At 44.8% G+C, this 6958-nt stretch overlaps 1 pseudogene; it reads right to left on the minus strand.

Moving 5' to 3' along the window:
• Positions 1-5642: 5642 nt before the first annotated feature.
• Positions 5643-6579, minus strand: LOC110258614 (annotated as a pseudogene).
• Between the last annotated feature and the right edge of the window lie 379 nt (positions 6580-6958).

Genomic DNA, 6958 nt, shown 5'->3' on the forward strand with positions numbered 1-6958 from the left:
GAGCATGCATGAATATACTAGGGTGTTATATTTGTACACTGGTGTATTCTACAAGAGTTTCCAAGTTCATGTGAATGGACTCCGTTTATAGCAACAGAGGTTCATCTTTAAAAATAAAATGTGTGCAACATGCGAGTTGAAGACTTCTGTGCAGAGTAGACTACTTCCATATCAGCTACTAAAATCTTCCAGATCACATTGTGTCACTTTTATGAATACACAGATATAATACCACACCTGGGAATATCAAACCACACGTTCAAGTCTCTGGCTATGGCCGCAAAGGAAGCTGTGAATAGTGTGATGTGGGGGAGTTGCACAGAGGGCATCTGCTCCAGCTGGGATGTTGTTTTTTCAAAGGAAAGAGGAGCTCCCTCTGGCCAATGGATGGGATCGGTGGCCTTGGTGCCTGGGAAGGGATGATCCAGGCCTGGCACAGAGGGTAAAGGATCCGCACCTGTGCTTTAGTGAGCCTGGGGCTCAGATCTCATCTGGCCGGATCCGACCCATGTGCGTATCCGATCCTGTCACGGGAGTCCAGATGCCGCGGGTTGGCCAAAATTGGGGGGGGTGGTAAAAGAAAGTCAAAAGCTTAAGAGAAAATGAACTTTCATGTTGGCTATCTGCGTGTTTATCATATTATTCCTGTTGCATTAAAATACTTCTCAAAAATAATAAGTAAATGCTGGGAAGAACAATACGTTTTATTTTTATCATTTTTTATTTAGTGCCTTATGAAACTTGATTTGATGATTCAATAGGTTAGTGAGAATAATACAGAGGTGGTTTCTCGTTGGTTTTAAAAAGAGAAACATCCCAGTAGGACTCAATGTATGCAATAGAATCTATGTAAATCGGTCATGGAATCAATGATCTCTTAGATCGAATTGTGTGTAAGGCTGGTTACTAGATTATTTTCTACGCCATGTATCTTGATGCGTCAGTGGAAAGACTTCTGGATTCAAGGTCAGAAATGTGTCGTGACATGATTTGACTTTACACGTTAAGACAACACAGCAGGCCTAGCAAATGCTTGCTGTTATATTAATCAGCATGGGATGGTTGTATGTTAACTAGATGGCCAAGTGTCTTTACTGCTGTCGGACTTACTTCTCTGTCAAATGTCACCAAGTAACCAAACAACTTTTGTCCTTTTGAATCTGCTAATCATGGCCCTTTCCCACCTTTCACTAGTTGGCACTTTGCCCCTAAGTCCAAGGAACCAAATCAAGTTGCCAACTTTTCCAATGAGGTAATTATTTGACTAGACATCCTGGGTCTTCAACATGCCCGTGCCTCATTAAAACTTTTCAGCCCCCCACAAGGCACCCGACTTAATGAGTCCCTGAAACAGGTTTTTTTGTTCGTTTGTTCCCATAAGTAAGAGTACCTGCCTCCCGAGCTTGAAGCAGAGAACAAAGTGTTGCTGGTGATCACCTGTCTGAAATGGTGATGGCCCCAAATGATGTCAGAAAACATCACAGAATTCAGAATGCGTTTTAGATAATAACCTGACTTCTGGACATGGGGAAACATAAAAGACGTAGGTGTGTGTGTTACCAATGTCATTACAAAGATATATTTAGAGATGATGCCACACAACCTCCTTCTACAGACAGGCAAAAGGTACAAGCTCAAATACAAGTCCGTAGGCAGTGTTACATTAGACCAGAAAAAAAAGCGACCACTGTGGAAACAGCCACGTTTCATTGTGTTAGACGGTGTTAGCCTCCTCTCCCATCTGGAATATTGGTGTGTTAAGGTTCCTAAGATGTCCAGCTCTCTTTGATGAGTCTGTACAATGATCATAATAAGCTGTGACCTTGATAAAACCACTTCTTATCTCTGGACCTCAACAACTACCCCTGGTTAGTGCTGGGGTATCGAGGTCTCTTTTGGCTTTCTTATGTCTGAGTGTGGAAATTGTCACTCTAAAGTTTGAAAGTTAGCTGAATGGATTGGGAGAAGGCACGTTTGTTTAACCTCAGTGGGGATAACAGTATTTATCCAACGCTCAAGGTCACAGACACACAGAGCAGGGCCTACCACCACCCCTTCCTCAGATCAGAGTGGCCTGGAAGAAAGGATTTCAGAAGCCAATGTCAAGGAGAGACACTTTCATGACCTTCATCGTGCCAGGTCCCCTCCACTATCTCAGTGCAATTCTCAGAGAGGTGGACTAGAGGGCGTGCTAGGTACAACTGTCACATGACCCAGTCGTTGGCTGGGGGTGGGGGCGGTCTACCTCTATCCATGTGCCCTCTCCTGCCTATGTGCACATATGACCTCCACCCTCCACACCTCCCTCGCGTGGTGAGGAATTCCTATAAGAAGGCAGAAGCGGGGGAGAGAAAAGGTATTCCCTGAGAATGTAGAGACACGCTTGGTCTCCGCTGTCCATCTGACATCTTCTCTCGGAGGAACTGTCTCTTGGCAGGATCTATTGTCCTTCACTAAGATTATTGAAGAGGAAGTACCTCACCTTTTCCCCATTCGCAGGAAGGTTCTCTATAGTCTCACCATAGCCCAGCACATGAGCTTATCCCTGACCCACTAGTACCAGTACTCCTGCCCACGGGGTGGACCAGGGAAAAGCAGTCAAGTCGCGATGGAGCTACCCTAGGGGTGTCTATGCCCCCTTGTTCGTCCTTTCTTTGTAATCCCGGATGTGTTTATCCAGGTGCTGTGATTATCCAGGAAGCTGTCTCCACATAGGTTACCCGTGGAACCCTGGTGGGCCTCAGCTTATTCCTTATGGGCTCCGTTGCCCACACTTGGCAGAGTACCCATAAGTTTGGGTACCCAGGAGATATTCACTTAGAGCCTGCAAGGTCATTAAGAGTGCCTCTTTGATGATGGTGAAGCAGTGGGTCCTGTCACTTGGCAGTAGTCCTGACACACACACTCAGTGGCGAACACCCTGAGGCTCATTGCCTTTCCTCAGCGTGAAGTGTGCTCAGCGAGTTTGTACAACTCAGCTCATCACTCACCATTACAATGTACACCAGATAGGGTTTCGCCCAAGTAATATCACCTCCCATGATGTCAGATTAGACATGAAATAAACAGAGCAACCACCCCTTGTCTGTTTGTCTCATTCATCTTAAGAAATGCAATGAAATCGTTCTTCCAGAGTACTGGGCTCCTGCAGTATATGCAGCCAGGCCTTCTTCCATTCAAACATACCTAGCTGCGTCTGCATCTCACGGGCATATAATTTAAACCTTCTTTAAGCATGTAGACGAGGGTCCAAAGATTCCTACGGTGCTCAGAAATTAAGCCTATGATGACACTGTGCTCATGCCAACAACATTTACAGGCTGTGCTCGCCACTTAACATACAAGCAGTAATTAGTTCTGTATGACACTTTCTCTGAAGCAAAGCAAACTCCCATAAACAACTCAATATGTCAATCTAAAACGATAGTAGGTTTTCCCTTAACAGCATATGATATCTCAGAACGAAGGAGCCAAGACAGAAAGAGAAGCATAAGATAGGGGAAAATTTTAAAAGGACTTTTTTTTTTTTTTTTTTTGCTTTTGAGGCCTGCACCTTGGGCACATGGAAGTTCCCAGGCTGGGGGTCGAATCGGAGCTGAAGCTGCTGGCCAAAGCCACAGCCACAACTATGTGGAATCCAAGCCGCCTCCACACCCTACACCACAGCTCAGGGCAATGCTGGATCCTTAGCCCACTGAGTGAGGCCAGGGATCAAACCCTCCTCCCTTGGATACTAGTTGGGTTCATTACCCCCGAGCCACAACAGGCACTCCTGAAGGACTTATTTTGATCACGTGAACTTACACCCTCCATCAGGAAAACTCTCCTGTCAAGAATTTGATTTGGGGCATTCCCGCTGTGGTGCAGTAGGATCAGCAGTGTCCCTGCACTGCCAGGACACAGGTTCAATCCCTGGCCTGGCACAATGGGTTAAAGGATCTGGCCTTGCCCCAGCTGCAGTGTAGTTTGCCACTGGTGTGCAGCTGCAGCTCAGATCTGACCCCTGACCCGGGAATTCCACATGCCGCAGGGCGGCCAAAAAGAAGAAGAAAGAGGGAATTCTGTTTTGGCATTGTCCTTTTTTCTGTCTTGGGGGGAAACACTACAATTCCCTAAAAATGAGAGGAAGAACTGAGACATCGTTTCATCTTGAAAAGTTTAGAAATACTTAAGAATATTTCTGGCAGGCTTTGTCTTTGAGTGGTGCTCATCACGTACATAGACAGAAAACTCAGCATTCCCCTTTTCCATCTGCTTCCAGATGACTGTGTTTTCAGGGGCTCAATGAATGCTAAACTGAGTATGGCAAATCTAATGCCCAGTCTCACGCCTCCACCCTCATGTAAATGGAGCCTCTACCTTTTTCTCTTTTTTTCGATTAAGTAAATCAATATCACCTCGGTGCCTTATTTCGAATGTATCTTTTTACAGCCACTGCAAATATCAGGCCCAGATGAGAGATGAATAGGCAAGTTCCATGAAATAAAATCCCAGTCCTTCTAACGTTTATGCAACTGGCCAGGTAGCACCAGTCAGTTTCACAGACGTCTGGACTTGTTGGGGCACAAAAATGTTTCACTATGCCAAGACGAAGCGTTCCTACTGAATCCGAGTATATTCTTTTGAGAAGACCATGCAAGTTGTCTCTGGATGGGAGAGGGGGGGTTTCCACCAAAGACCAATCACCCTTCTCATTCAGTTACCATCCATGTTCATCAGGAAAATGTAGGCAGCTTCTGTCATAATGATACCATTACACCGTTATTACGACCTCTGCCAAATGAATGAAAACTTTCTATATTCATTCAAAAGGTACTGTTTTTGATATGAAGCATGAAAATATTCTCACCATGACTAGGTGTACAGATATGATATCGTGACTTCTAGGTAGGAAGCACAGCCCTGAGGTTCATTACACCACCTTGGATTTGTAAGATATCCTCCCAGAAGACAATCCGTAGGTCAATGACTCTGCATTATCTGCCAAGACTCTGGAATAAGTGGCTCCACGAAAAGACAGTCTTCAGATATATACATGCTCAGTGTACCAGGGAAGTTAAGCAAAAGGAAAAAAAAATCCTTCCTCTGCCAAAATAAGTAATATTTATTATAGGATAAATTCTCTTAAGTAAACAAATATCCATGATTCTCTCATTAGGCTGTTTTGTTTTTAATTAACCAATGAATCGTATTAAATTTATAGTTGTACAACCATCATAGACTGTATTTGAAAGAACTAATAACAAAATGAAATAGGCATGTGTGGTATTTAACCCTGTACACTAAATCATAATATAAGCAATTCAATTAGACTATGGGTTTTGAAATAAGGAAAAACTTTGAAGACAGTTTTATTTATTATTTAGTTCTATAAACAGAAGTGTATCTGTTCATTAACTTAATTATGCACGTCTCAAGAACCTCACTGATTATACTCAAAACCAAAATGAGCATACAATGAATGCAAAACATCTCAATTAACTGAATGTGTACCCAGAGTTCATAAACCCTGAGGTCTACCATAGGGAAATTGTTTATATATTTGTTGCTAATGTGTGGGTGTTTTTTTTTTTTTGAATAAATATGCTAGAGAGACAGAGGGACAGTTATGAAGAAGAAATTTCCTGGAACTATCATCCCACTTATTCTCTAGATTTCTCCTTCCCCAGCACCTTACTGGATGCTTTGGCCACGTCCTTGTTGCGGAGGCTGTATATAAGGGGATTCAGCATGGGAGTGAGAATGGTGTAGAAGGCTGACACCATCTTGTCCTGGGCTGGGGACCGATTGGACGTGGGCCTCATATATATGAACATAGCTGCTCCATAATACATCCCCACGACGACAAGGTGGGAACTACAGGTGGTGAACGCCTTGTGCCGACCCTCCCCAGAACTCATGCGAATGACAGTTATGATGACCCGTGTGTAGGAGATGATGATGAGTGACAAAGGGAAGAGGAGCATTACCACACAACAGATAAAAACGAGGGTTTCAAAGGTGGAAGTATCCGTGCACGAGAGATGCAGGAGTGCTGGGACATCACAGAAGAATGAGGTATTTCTCGGGAGCCACAGTAGGAGAAGGACAGAGTAGCAGCTACATCAACGATCCCATCAAAGACCCCAAGGATCCATGAAGAGGCAGCCAGGAGCCCACAAACGTTCCAGTTCATGAGCTGGGGGTACTGAAGAGGGTAGCAGATGGCAGCATAGCGGTCATAGGCCATGACAGCCAATAGGAAGCACTCAGCCCCAAGAGGGACACATAGAAGAATATCTGGGTTTCACATCCTGCTACAGAAATGGACTTCCTGCCAGACAGGTAGTTGCAGGCCATTTTGGGCACCGTGGTGCAGATGAGCATGAGGTCCATGAGGGAGAGTTGGCTGAGGAGGAAGTACATGGGGGTGTGGAGCCGGCGGTCCAGGCAGATGAGGAGAACCATGACAGTGTTTGCCAAGAGAGCCACTGTGAAGATGCCCAGCACCAGAGAGAAGAGAAAGATGTGAGTGGGCGTGTGGCTAAAAATCCCCATCAAGATGAAGTCAGAGCTAGCCGTCTGATTCTCCCATTCCATGATGAATATTTTCTTCCTCTAGAGCCATAAGAAGGTATAAATGTCAGCTCTTTGTGAAGTCACTTACTCAGTATCTACTCCTCTGTGTGTGCTACTCTGGTAAAGCAACATACACGATATGGTCAGGACTGGAACAGGATGAGCAGAGACTCTGCAGGCAGGTGGCATTAACCACGCTCAAGCTCTGCCTCTACCCACCTGCATGTCCTCTGACCAGATACTTCTCTGTGCTTCAGTTTTCTTCCTTTACAAGCCCAAAATAGCTTATTCATTCATTCATTCATTCATTGTTTTGTAGGGCCACACCAGTGGCAAATGGTAGTTCCCGGCTGGGGGTCCAATTGGATCTACACTGCTAGCCTCCACCACACCACAGCCA

This window comes from Sus scrofa, unplaced genomic scaffold, assembly GCF_000003025.6.
Source record: "Sus scrofa isolate TJ Tabasco breed Duroc unplaced genomic scaffold, Sscrofa11.1 Contig2530, whole genome shotgun sequence".
Classification (NCBI taxonomy): Eukaryota; Metazoa; Chordata; class Mammalia; order Artiodactyla; family Suidae; genus Sus; species Sus scrofa.